At 46.9% G+C, this 14,146-nt stretch overlaps 1 long non-coding RNA gene across 1 annotated transcript; it reads left to right on the forward strand.

Annotated features, from left to right (window-relative positions):
* Nucleotides 1–1,003: 1,003 nt before the first annotated feature.
* On the forward strand, nt 1,004–11,062 carry LOC143768776 (uncharacterized). Its single transcript, XR_013214021.1, has 2 exons — nt 1,004–1,164; nt 10,689–11,062. It is a non-coding gene; the product is annotated as an uncharacterized LOC143768776 (long non-coding RNA).
* Nucleotides 11,063–14,146: the final 3,084 nt, after the last annotated feature.

A 14,146-nucleotide genomic window follows, 5' to 3' on the forward strand; every position in this document is an offset into this window, starting at 1 on the left:
TTGCTTGCCGGTCAACAATGTTATCAGAAGCCTCTCTGTGCTTGTTCCTGCTCCTAGACAACTACTAGATAAGTTGGACTCTTGTCCATGTTTGTTTTTGCATTTTGTTCCAGTTCACAGCTGTAGTTTCGTTACTGTGTCTGGAAAGCTCTTGTGAACGGGAATTGCCACTCTGGTGTTATGAGTTAATGCCAGAGTTTTAAAGTAATTTCTGGATGGAGTTTTTGATAGGGTTTTCAGCTGACCATGAAAGTGTCCTTTCTGTCTTCTGCTATGTAGTAAGTGGACCTCAAATTTGCTAAACCTATTTTCATACTACGTTTGTTATTTCATCTCAACTCACCGCCAATACATGTGGGGGGCCTCTGTCTCCTTTCGGGGTATTTCTCTAGAGGTGAGCTAGGACTAATATTTTCCTCTGCTAGCTTTATTTAGTCCTCCGGCTGGGCTGGGCATCTAGAATCAACGTAGGCATGCTACCCGGCCACTGCTAGTTGTGCGTTAGGTTTAGTTCATGGTCAGCTCAGTTCCCATCTTCCAAGAGCTAGTTCCTATATATGCTTATGCTATGTTCTCTTGCCATTGAGATCATGACAGGGAAGTAACCTAGCAATGGTCACAGATAAATCCACCAAACACCTTCTCCAATAACAACCACCAACAACCTCCAGCCATGCAGAAAAGCTTCTTCTGACAATGAGTGCTTGCCAAGACCCAGATTATATAGGAGATGGGAGTGGCTAACAGTGAACAGCTGAGAGCCTTAATGCAGGAAAGCTTCCAGGAGCTCTCAACTGAACAGATTAATCCCTGCACTGCTATAAGAAATCTGCAAAGTTTAATATGAAGGTGAAGTGCTTCTAGTCTTTGCAGTCTAGTCTTTACCATCCACCTCTCGTGTCTCCCCTTTTCCTCATAGGTTGTAAGCTTGCGAGCAGGGCCCTCATTCCTACTGGTATCTGTTTTGAACTGTGATTTCTGTTATGCTGTAATGTCTATTGTCTGTACAAGTCCCCTCTATAAGTTGTAAAGTGCTGCAGAATATGTTGGCGCTATATAAATAAAAATTATTATTATTATTATTATTTGCAGGAGTAATCAGACGCTTACTTCTTCTGGCTCCTCTCTGTCACGGTAAACCCGTGACATGCATCTTACCTGAAGGTATGCGAAATCGGTGGAGCAGATTAATAAAACCATTATTATAATTAATAAAACAGTGGCTTGTTTTGTTGCAAGGAATGGCGGTATAGTGGCGAGGCACAAGGAGTTGGAGGTGCTGTCATGGGAGCACTTGAGGTTGGATGGAATTCATCTCAATGTGATTGGCATTGATTTATGGATGTTGTGTTTAAGGGAAGGCTATCGAACAAGTCTTGGGGATTTGGTGGGTCCTGGCCATGTAAAGTGTCATGTGACCAGGTCTGGTTCAGAGGCTGGTTTATTGGTAAGGTCCATTTTGGTGGGAAGTCACCAGTGGGGAATAGTGACTTCTATTACAGGCCAAGGAAGGTAACTTACGGTGTAGGTCCTGCAAGGGAAGGGGCATTAATAATGGGATACCTCATCCCTGGGCTGGTGTGTTGTGGCCAGGGATATGCGATGGGGTTTGTTTCTGGATCAGGATTATCAGCTGTTATATATGTTATGTTATTGTTTATAACCAGGGCCCCGATCACCAGATACAAGAGGAGTGAGGGCCCCGATCACCAGATACAAGAGGAGTGAGGGCCCCGATCACCAGATACAAGAGGAGTGAGGGCCCCGATCACCAGATACAAGAGGAGTGAGGGCCCCGATCACCAGATACAAGAGGAGTGAGGGCCCCGATCACCAGATACAAGAGGAGTGAGGGCCCCGATCACCAGATACAAGAGGAGTGAGGGCCCCGATCACCAGATACAAGAGGAGTGAGGGCCCCGATCACCAGATACAAGAGGAGTGAGGGCCGTGCTCACAAGCTTACAATCTATGAGGAAAGAGGGGAGACACGAGAGGTGGATGGTAACAATTGCTTTCGTTGTTCGGACCAGCCATAGTGTAAGAAGTAAATGTAATAGAAGTCTGCTGTGACCATGTAACCCAAGTCACAAGCAGTCGGGGGTTAATTTAACTGAGTTGGTAAGAAAGGTGGTTGGGAGGGAACAGTGCCACTAAATCCCTCCTTGGATTGTCAAGAAAAGTTGCTGATAATTATATTGCAGCATTGTGTGGAAAATAGAAAAGCCAGCCTCTTATTCCATCCTACGTGAGTCTGTGAAGTCTGCTGTGGTCTAGACCCGCCATGTTGTCGTGCAACTTTCCATTTTTTCTTTAAAGGCACGTATACAGTGTCTTGCGAAAGTATTCGACTCCCTGGAATTTTCAACCTTTTCCCACATATCATGCTTCAAACATAAAGATACCAAATGTAAATTTTTGGTGAAGAATCAATAACAAGTGGAACACAATTGTGAAGTTGAACGAAATGTTTTGGTTATTTAACAATTTTGTGGAAATTGAAAACCTGAAAAGTGGGGCGTGCAATATTATTCGGCCCCTTTACTTTCACTGCAGCAAACTCCCTCCAGAAGTTCATTGTGGATCTCTGAATGATCCAATGTTGTCCTAAATGCCTAATAATGATAAATATAATCCCCCTGTGTGTAATCAAGTCTCCGTATAAATGCACCTGCTCTGTGATAGTCTCAGGGTTCTGTTTGAAGCACAGAGAGCATCATGAAGACCAAGGAACACAACAGGCAGGTCCGTGATACTGTGGAGAAGTTTTAAGCCGGATTTGGACACAAAATGATTTCCAAAACTTTAAACATCCCAAGGAGTGCTGTGCAAGCAATCATATTGAAATGGAAGGCGTATCATACCACTGCAAATCTACCAAGACCCGTCCGTTCCTCTAAACTTTCAACTCAAACAAGGAGAAGACTGATCAGAGATGCAGCCAAGAGGCCCATGATCACTCTGGATGAACTGCAGAGATCTACAGCTGAGGTGGGACAGTCTGTCCATAGGACAACAATCAGCCGTACACTGCACAAATCTGGCCTTTATGGAAGAGTGGCAAGAAGAAAGCCATTTCTCAAAGATATCCATGAAAAGTGTCGTTTAAAGTGTGCAGCAAGCCACCTGGAAGACACACCAAACATGTGGAAGAAGGTGCTCTGGTCAGATGAAACCGCAATCAAACTTTTTGGCAACAATGCCAAACGATAAGTTTGGCGTAAAGGCAACACAGGGGCTTTCTGCAGGTGACAACCTCTTCTGGTATTGGTAATTCCACTCCCACTGCCTCCTGAAATCAGCGCCATCCATGAGCTCCATACCCCTTATTCCCAACTGGGAAAATCCACAATTTAAAGTCTTTCAGCCACATGCCACAAAAACATTAGTGCACCTGGATGGAATCATTGATTTGTGCGATTTGCGTAAACGGTGAAAAGGAGTTAAAGAAAAAAATCCCTTCATAAAAGTCTCGTCTCATCTGTGTAAATCGGAGCAAATGTGAAGTCTTTATAAAAGCCATGAACATTCCATCTTACCTCCTCTTAAAAATCCTCTCTGTTCTCAGCAATGGAGGCGTTTTGTTAGTTGTAGTGCGCGCTGATTGGTGCTTAGTTACATACCACCACTGCAAGCTGTCAGAGGTAGTCGGTTTCCTAAACAGGGAATGAGAACTTTTATAGCTTACGCTGCTCTGAAGCTGGATGGATTACTGGATCCCACCAGCTTCAATGCCCCCAGGTTTCTCCATTACTGGATCCCACCAGGTTCAGTGCCCCCAGTTTCTCCATTTCTGGATCCGACCAGGTCCAGTGCCCCCCAGTATCTCCATTTCTGGATCCGACCAGCTTCAGTGCCCCCCAGTTTCTCCATTTCTGGATCCCACCAGGTTCAGTGTCCCCCAGTTTCTCCATTTCTGGATCCGATCAGGTTCAGTGTCCCCCAGTTTCTCCATTTCTGGATCCGACCAGGTTCACTGCCCCCAGTTTCTTCATTACTGGATCCGATCAGGTTCAGTGCCCCCAAGTTTCTCCATTTCTGGATCCGACCAGGTTCAGTGCCCCCCAGTATCTCCATTTCTGGATCCGACCAGCTTCAGTGTCCCCCAGTTTCTCCATTCCTGGATCCCACCAGGTTCAGTGCCCCCCAGTTTCTCCATTACTGGATCTGACCAGCTTCAGTGCCCCCAAGTTTCTCCAATTCTGGATCCCACCAGGTTCAGTTCCCCCCAGTTTCTCCATTTCTGGATCCCACCAGGTTCAGTGTCCCCAAGTTTCTCCATTTCTGGATCCCACCAGCTTCAGTGCCCCCCAGTTTCTCCATTACTAGATCCGACCAGCTTCAGTGCCCCCCAGTTTCTCCATTGCTGGATCCCACCAGCTTCAGTACCCACAGTTTCTCCATTTCTGGATCCAACCAGGTCCAGTGCCCCCCCCAGTTTCTCCATTTCAGGATCCAACCAGGTTCAGTGCCCCCCCAGTTTCTCCATTACTGGATCCAACCAGCTTCAGTGCCCCCCAGTTTCTCCATTTCTCGATCCCACCAGGTTTAGTGCCCCCCAGTTTCTCCGTTACTGGATCCGACCAGCTTCAGTGCCCCCCAGTTTCTCCATTTCTTGATCCGACCAGCTTCAGTGCCCCCCAGTTTCTCTATTACTGGATCCGACCAGCTTCAGTGCCCCCCCAGTTTCTCCATTTCTGGATCCGACCAGCTTCAGTGCCCCCCAGTTTCTCCATTACTGGATCTGACCAGCTTCAGTGCCCCCAAGTTTCTCCAATTCTGGATCCCACCAGGTTCAGTTCCCCCCAGTTTCTCCATTTCTGGATCCCACCAGGTTCAGTGTCCCCAAGTTTCTCCATTTCTGGATCCCACCAGCTTCAGTGCCCCCCAGTTTCTCCATTACTAGATCCGACCAGCTTCAGTGCCCCCCAGTTTCTCCATTGCTGGATCCCACCAGCTTCAGTACCCACAGTTTCTCCATTTCTGGATCCAACCAGGTCCAGTGCCCCCCCCAGTTTCTCCATTTCAGGATCCAACCAGGTTCAGTGCCCCCCAGTTTCTCCATTACTGGATCCAACCAGCTTCAGTGCCCCCCAGTTTCTCCATTTCTCGATCCCACCAGGTTTAGTGCCCCCCAGTTTCTCCGTTACTGGATCCGACCAGCTTCAGTGCCCCCCAGTTTCTCCATTTCTTGATCCGACCAGCTTCAGTGCCCCCCAGTTTCTCTATTACTGGATCCGACCAGCTTCAGTGCCCCCCCAGTTTCTCCATTTCTGGATCCGACCAGCTTCAGTGCCCCCCAGTTTCTCCATTACTGGATCTGACCAGCTTCAGTGCCCCCAAGTTTCTCCAATTCTGGATCCCACCAGGTTCAGTTCCCCCCAGTTTCTCCATTTCTGGATCCCACCAGGTTCAGTGTCCCCAGGTTTCTCCATTTCTGAATCCCTCCAGCTTCAGTGCCCCCCAGTTTCTCCATTTCTGGATCCGACCAGCTTCAGTGCCCCCCAGTTTCTCCATTACTAGATCCGACCAGCTTCAGTGCCCCCCAGTTTCTCCATTGCTGGATCCCACCAGCTTCAGTACCCACAGTTTCTCCATTTCTGGATCCAACCAGGGCCAGTGCCCCCCCAGTTTCTCCATTTCAGGATCCAACCAGGTTCAGTGCCCCCCAGTTTCTCCATTACTGGATCCAACCAGCTTCAGTGCCCCCCAGTTTCTCCATTTCTCGATCCCACCAGGTTTAGTGCCCCCCAGTTTCTCCGTTACTGGATCCGACCAGCTTCAGTGCCCCTCAGTTTCTCCATTACTGGATCCAACCAGCTTCAGTGCCCCCCAGTTTCTCCATTTCTCGATCCCACCAGGTTTAGTGCCCCCCAGTTTCTCCGTTACTGGATCCGACCAGCTTCAGTGCCCCTCAGTTTCTCCATTTCTTGATCCGACCAGCTTCAGTGCCCCCCAGTTTCTCCATTTCTCAATCCCACCAGGTCTAGTGCCCCCCAGTTTCTCCGTTACTGGATCCGACCAGCTTCAGTGCCCCCCAGTTTCTCCATTTCTGGATCCGACCAGCTTCAGTGCCCCCCAGTTTCTCCATTTCTCAATCCCACCAGGTCTAGTGCCCCCCAGTTTCTCCATTACTGGATCCGACCAGCTTCAGTGCCCCTCAGTTTCTCCATTACTGGATCCGACCAGCTTCAGTGCCCCCCAGTTTCTCCATTTCTGGATCCGACCAGCTTCAGTGCCCCCCAGTTTCTCCATTACTGGATCCGACCAGCTTCAGTGCCCCCCAGTTTCTCCATTACAGGATCCGACCAGCTTCAGTGCCCCCCAGTTTCTCCATTACAGGATCCGACCAGCTTCAGTGCCCCCAGTTTCTCCATTTCTGGATCCGACCAGCTTCCGTGCCCCCCAGTTTCTCCATTTCTGGATCCGACCAGCTTCAGTGCCCCCCAGTTTCTCCATTTCTGGATACGACCAGCTTCAGTGCCCCTACCTTTCTACAATGGAAAGTGCACAGTTCAGATCAGCAGCAGCAACATGCGACTGGTCCAAACTGTTAATCATCAGGAGCTCATTGCCTTGGTATGCAGAAAGCAAGTCAGAAAAACGCTGCACTCCTAAAGAAAGTAGATTAGAAAACCCTTTTAAGAAAACCAATAAATCTCTGAGTGATCGGGTCCTGAATAGCTGAAACCTAAGATTTTATTATCTTCATTTTATTGAAGTATCAAAATCCACGTTCACATAAACCCACAGTCCGGCAACTTGTTCAGAATCACAATAGTCATGTGTGGAAATTTGCAAAGTGTATTGTTATTTATATCTATGATATTATATGTGTCACTATAAAAGCTTTTTGTTTAGAGACAATGAGGAAAGAGTGGAGAAGTGTATATTGTTAAGGTAGGTATGACTGTAATCTACAGGAACAGGATTTATGCTGATAAAAACTGATAATTACTGTAATTACACTGCCACTGTGTACATGCATTACTGATCCTGAGTTACATCCTGTATCATACTCCAGAGCTGCACTCACTATTCTGCTGGTGCAGTCACTGTGTACATACAATACATTACTGATCCTGAGTTACATCCTGTATTATACTCCAGAGCTGCACTCACTATTCTGCTGGTGCAGTCACTGTGTACATACAGTACATTACTGATCCTGAGTTACATCCTGTGTTATACTCCAGAGCTGCACTCACTATTCTGCTGGTGTAGTCACTGAGTACATACATTACATTACTGATCCTGATTTACATCCTGTATTTTACTCCAGAGCTGCCCTCACTATTCTGCTGGTGCAGTCACTGTGTACATACATTACATCACTAATCCTGAGTTACATCCTGTATTATACTCCAGAGCTGCACTCACTATTCTGCTGGTGCAGTCACTGTGTGCATACATTACATTACTAATCCTGAATTACATCCTGTATTATACTCCAGAGCTGCACTCACTATTCTGCTGGTGCAGTCACTGTGTACATACATTACATTACTGATCCTGAGTTACACCCTGTATTATACTCCTGAGCTGCACTCACTATTCTGCTGGTGCAGTCACTGTGTACATACATTACTTATCCTGAGGTACATCCTGTATTATACCCCAGAGCTGCGCTCACTATTCTGCTGGTGCAGTCACTGTGTACATACATTACTGATCCTGAGTTACATCCTGTATTATATCCCAGAGCTGCACTCACTATTCTGCTGGTGCAGTCACTGTGTACATACATTACATTACTGATCCTGAGTTACATCCTGTATTATACCCCAGAGCTGCACTCACTATTCTCCTGGTGCAGTCACTGTGTACATACGTTACATTACTGATCCTGAGTTACATTCTGTATTATACCCCAGAGCTACACTCACTATTCTGCTGGTGCAGTCACTGTGTACATACATTACATTACTGATCCTGAGTTAAATCCTGTATTATACCCCAGAGCTGCACTCACTATTCTGCTGGTGCAGTCACTGTGTACATATGTTACATTACTGATCCTGAGTTACATCCTGTATTATACCCCAGAGCTACACTCACTATTCTGCTGGTGCAGTCACTGTGTACATACGTTACATTACTGATCCTGAGTTACATCCTGTATTATACCCCAGAGCTGCACTCACTATTCTGCTGGTGCAGTCACTGTGTACATACATTACTGATCCTGAGTTACATCCTGTATTATACTCCAGAGCTGCACTCACTATTCTGCTGGTGCAGTCACTGTGTAAATACATTACATTACTGATCCTGAGTTACATCCTGTATTATACCCCAGAGCTGCACTCACTATTCTGCTGGTGCAGTCACTGTGTACATATGCAGCGCCCCAGAGTCCTGGTCGTTGCAGTACTGTGGCTCCGCCACTAAGGGGAGCTATGGTACGTCCGATGGCACTGAAGGAGTTCATCTGACCATGTATCACAGACACCAATACATTTCACAGCCGGGCCTCCAGGGGGAGCTAAGGGTTCTATTCATTAGGCCACTCCCCACCATTGTGGGTAAACTGGGGGTCAGGCAGGAAGTTAGTTCAGAAAGCTGACTGGGTTGGAACCAGACAACACCTTGTGGCAGGGGGTGTTGAAGGAGAAGATTCGGTAGGGTCCCTGTCAGGGGTGGGATCCTGACAGAGGCCTGGCTACAAGAAAGAATGTAACGGGACCGTGCCTGCTCAGCATAGCGGCGGTGCCCAAGGAAGGATAAGAAGCGAGATATATTGTGCTGAGTGAGAAACGAGATCAAAGCAAGGAGGAGAATACCAGTAGGAGTCGTGCTGTAAGACCGAGGCAACATCCTACTGAGGCGCACAACCGGCGGCCGGAACGCCGAGGGAGTATTACAATATTCAGCTTCAGGCAATACTCTAAACCAACGGCAGGACAGTCAGTCTAAGGCGGGCTGTCTCACCTAAATCACCTATGCAGTCTTGGGGGGCAACTTGTGGAGAGGGGCGACTCTAGGGTCCCGGAAGAGCTCCGAGCCTACCCGTCATACGGGTGCTGTCCTAACCGTAACATCAGGGAGGGACGGAGGATTAGCAGAACATCATCTAATCGAGTTGTGAGGGAACTTAAGAAACGGACACAACAGTTGTGGGGATTTTCCGTAAGCACAGCAGGGAAGGACCGCAACACCTAGCGCTAGAAGGAAGGCACAGATTTCCACCTGTTAAGAGAACTCTGGAGGTGCCATTGGACTGGCCAGACTTGCGCAGCCTGGTGAACCGTGTTCTGGACTGAGGACCCAGAGATCTTCAGTAAAGAGGTAAAGAGACTGCAACCTGGTGTCCTCGTTATTTACTGCACCGCACCACCACTACCACCATCCATATCTATTATTCACTGTACGCCCCTCGGCAGGGTCACGGACCGAGGCCTAGCCACCGTGACAACCCCAGAGCAGAGACTCAGAGGCCCGGTACCGGGTACCCCTCGGCCCTGCGGCAGTGGGGGCGCTACACATACATTACATTACTGATGAGTTACATCTTGTATTATACTCCAGAGCTGCACTCACTATTCTGCTGGTGCAGTCACTGTGTACATACATTACATTACTGATGAGTTACATCCTGTATTATACTCCAGAGCTGCACTCACTATTCTGCTGGTGCAGTCACTGTGTACATATATTCCATTACTGATCCTGAGTTACATCCTGTATTATACCCCAGAGCTGCACTCACTATTCTGCTGGTGCAGTCACTGTGTACATACGTTACATTACTGATCCTGAGTTACATCCTGTATTATACCCCAGAGCTACACTCACTATTCTGCTGGTGCAGTCACTGTGTACATACGTTACATTACTGATCCTGAGTTACAATCCTGTATTATACCCCAGAGCTGCACTCACTATTCTGCTGGTGCAGTCACTGTGTACATACATTACATTACTGATGAGTTACATCTTGTATTATACTCCAGAGCTGCACTCACTATTCTGCTGGTGCAGTCACTGTGTACATACATTACATTACTGATCCTGAGTTACATCCTGTATTAGGGTATGGCTCCACGGTCCGTTTCGCCGGCGGGATCGCCGCAGCGGCGAAGCCGCTCGGTGCTAAGCCCCGCCCCCTTCCTGGGACGCGATGGTGCCGGATGTGTACAGTACACATCCGGGATCATCGCACCCCACGCCATAGGGCCCTGTGATATGCCTTGCGGGGACGCTGCGTCCCCGCAAGGTGTACGGACATGCTGCGTTCTGAAAAGACGCGCAGCATGTCCGGAGTCGCAGGGCCTCCGCGTGCGGGTTTCCACGCATAGTGGAGACGGGATTTCATAAAATCCCCTCCACTATGCTGGAACATCTGGACGCTGCTTGTTTGACGCTGCAGCGTCAAACAAGCAGCGTTTACGTACCGTGGAAACATACCCTTATACTCCAGAGCTGCACTCACTATTCTGCTGGTGCAGTCACTGTGTACATACATTACATTACTGATCCTGAGTTACATCCTGTATGATACTCCAGAGCTGCACTCACTGTTCTGTGAGTACATATAGTTATGTTACTTCTTGTGTAGATGCATGTAGCAGAAACTTTGGATACAGTAGTGGTTTTGGTGTAAATTATATTTTAGGCTAATATGCAAATCATTTAGAACTCTAAAATCGTTAACCATTAATGAATCTTTGTATCCTTTCTATTATTAGATAATGTTATCAGAATGTTCCGCCGTCTCCTTATTAGGAGGGAAAGGAAGTGATGTCACACAAGCACAATGCAGACAGGAAGTGACATCATGTCTCGTAGCGAACGTTCCATGAGGACAGATCCTTTTAGCCGGACGGAGACTCTGGAGTAGTTGGATCTGGAATGATTTGTTGGTGGTCTCTTCTCTCATATTCACCTGTCTCCATGGTTACAGAATCTGTCACTCATGGGACATAAGTTATCAAGTAGTGGAGTCATGATGACTGCTGAATTGATCTAAAGCCTGTGACCATGGAGACACATTAGTCTGCATTGGGACTGTTGACAGAAAACAATAGGAGACCTTTAATAAAGAGTTTGTAATTTTGCCTCATTTTTCTTTCTAGATGTTTGGATTCCCTGTAGATTGCGTCCATTGTCCTGGGCCGGGCAGCTCTCTGTATGTTTGTTACATTGTATATAAATGTATCGTTTCGTCATTATTTGCTCTGCGGATCACATGAATGCATCGGCCTCTGCACCCTCCGACGTCTCTGCGCCCCAAGGTGCTCCCTCCTCTGTGTGACAAGTTCTCTGTGGCCAAAAATGTCTGTGAGGATTTCAAAGGAGTCCAGGAACCGAGCACATGAAATTCCACAGGCGGTTCACAAAGAGGCCATGATTTGGGGGAGGACAAGGAGCGAAATCCTGAAGTGACACACATGAGAATGATGGCGCGAGTGACATGACGGAAAACACACAAAAATGTTTAGAATTGAGAGTCACACAGTGAGATGACCACATGCAGGGCATTTACATTGAGGACCCCCCACAGCACCCATGGAGCCCCCATAAGCTACAGACAACTGATAAGTAGATAGAGTCAACCTGCAAACGAAAGGAAGTCTTCGGGTATTCTAGAATATGTATGTAGTTTATTTATGAAGATTTTAGAATAATACATTGAATACACAGGATTCGGCCGGCCGCAACCAATTAGCGAAGCGTGGTTCAAATCCCGCGCCAATTCGCGGCCAGACTGCGCCTGTCGCTGATTGTTCGCGGCCGGCCATGTAGTACATAACAGCCCACGTAGTATATAGCACAGCCACGTAGTATATAGCACAGCCACGTAGTATATAGCACAGCCACGTAGTATATTGCACAGCCACGTAGTATATAGCACAGCCACGTAGTATATAGCACAGCCCACGGAGTATATAGCACAGCCAGGAGCGGGAAAAGCCGGTTCTGGATCCGAGGGGCCAACGGACGGTGAGTATATAACGATTTCTTATTTTTTTTTAAATTATTTTTAACATTAGATCTTTTAACTATTGATGCTTTTAAATATTGTATTATTATATGTATATTTAATAAAGATTTCGTATATTACATCTTGGACTTTTGCACTATTTTTTGGTGTTTTTTGCTTTCTAGCATTTGGTGCGTTTTGCACTATTCTACTGACAGGCGTTAGCTATTTCCCAATTTATTTTTTATGTTCTCATGATTAGAGGGTGTGTTTGTTTTTGCCTGTTTTGTTTTCTTTGTAACTATTGATGCCGCATAGGCAGCATCAATAGTAAAAAGTTGGTCACACAGGGTTAATAGCAGTGGTAAGCGTTACCCGCGGCATAATGCGGTCTTCTACCGCTGCCATTAACCCTGTGTGAGCGCTGACTGGAGGGGATTATGGAGCGGGCACTGACTGCGGGGAGGATGGATTGCTGCCGGACTATGCCCGATTGGTCATGGCCGTTTTGCCGCAACAAATCAGCGACTTGGATTTCAATGACAGACAGAGGCCACGACCAATGAATATCCGTGACAGACAGAAAGACTGACAGACAGAAGGACAGACAGAAAGACGGAAGTGACCCTTAGACAATTATATAGTAGATGATATTGAAGTCTTTATTAGGACATGTACATACAGATAGTTAAAAAAGGGAATTTTCTGGGGGTGGATACAAATACAAAAATGTACTGCATTAACGGAGTGTACACTATCAGTGATTAAATGAGTCCATATGTTTACATTACCCAGTTAATCTTAAGGGATAGTTTGCAGAATTGTATATGACCAATGTAAGTACATTGAAAAACGTCCATTAGAAAAAAGGGGTATCACAAGGTGCTTTTAGTGCAAATAAATATACTTGCTGCAATGAAACTAAGTATAGGTAAAATGCCTTACAATTGCTCATTTTTCCTTTCTACCCAGATAATTCTCTTTTCCATTAGATCTATGACATCACGCGATTAATAACTGAGGGGCTGAATCCTTCTAAGATCTATGTAGTGACAGGAGGTCTATTTTCCCTGTTATCAGTCATCACTGCAAAGTCCTGGGGGAGGAGGAGAGAGCAGCTGGGTTAGGAGGTGAAGAGGGGAATGATAAATGCAGGGACAAGAGACTTCCTGTTTCTACAAAGAGCAGAGAAAAGAGAAGAATTATTATCTGGGTAGATAAATGAGCAATTGTAAGTGCACAACTCTGTATAATATGATGAGTGCGATATATAAGGCTATGTTCACGCTGCGGTTTTTGCTGCGGATCCGCAGCGGATTTGCAGCTGCGGATCCGCAGACGTTTTCCATGCAGGGTACAGTACAATGTTACCCTATGGAAAACCAAATCCGCTGTGCCCACTTTCCTTTTTTCCGCTTGAAAATCCGCGCTGATTTTCTGCGGAAAAAAAGAAGTAGCATGTCACTTCTTTCTGCGGATTCCGCAACTGTATTCCTCCTGCACCAATAGGAAAGTGCAGTTGGAAACCCGCACTGGAATCCGCAGGAGAAACCGCACAGAAAACCGCAGGGAAATCCACCGCGGTTTTGCACTGCGGGTTTTCTCAAATCAGGACCTGAAAAATCCGCAGAAAAAAAAGGATGGTGTGAACAAGGCCTAAAGAGGAGAAACACTGTGATGGGAGGAGGAGAAGGATGGAGAGGAGGACAAGGGGGAGGAAGATAAGAGAAGGGGGAGGAGGACGTCTTTATTTGCCCGCCTCGTTGCATTAGATGTTGCCTTTTCTGATACAATGAATGAAAACATTTGTATCAAACCCTGTCCTGACCATGTGCCGCTAAGATGCTCGATTTGTTAGGGTATGTGTCCACGTTCAGGATTGCATCAGGATTTGGTCAGGATTTTATGCAGGTAAAATCCTGACCAAATCTGCACCTGAGGTCACTGGCAGGTCACCTGCGTTGATCTTGCGTGTTTTGCTCATTGTAAGGACATGCTGTGTTCTTAAAAGACGCGCCGCATGTCCGTTTCCGCGGGTCTGCCGCATGCGTTTTTTAATGCACAGTGGAGACGGGATTTCATGAAATCCCCTCCACTATGCTGTAACATTTGGACGCTGCGTGTTTGATGCTGCGGCTCAGCGCAGCGTCAAACACGCAGCGTTTCCTGAACGTCGAAACATACCCTAAGGGTATGTGTCCACGTTCAGGATTGCATCAGGAT

This window comes from Ranitomeya variabilis, chromosome 4 (assembly GCF_051348905.1).
Source record: "Ranitomeya variabilis isolate aRanVar5 chromosome 4, aRanVar5.hap1, whole genome shotgun sequence".
In the NCBI taxonomy this organism is placed as follows: domain Eukaryota; kingdom Metazoa; phylum Chordata; class Amphibia; order Anura; family Dendrobatidae; genus Ranitomeya; species Ranitomeya variabilis.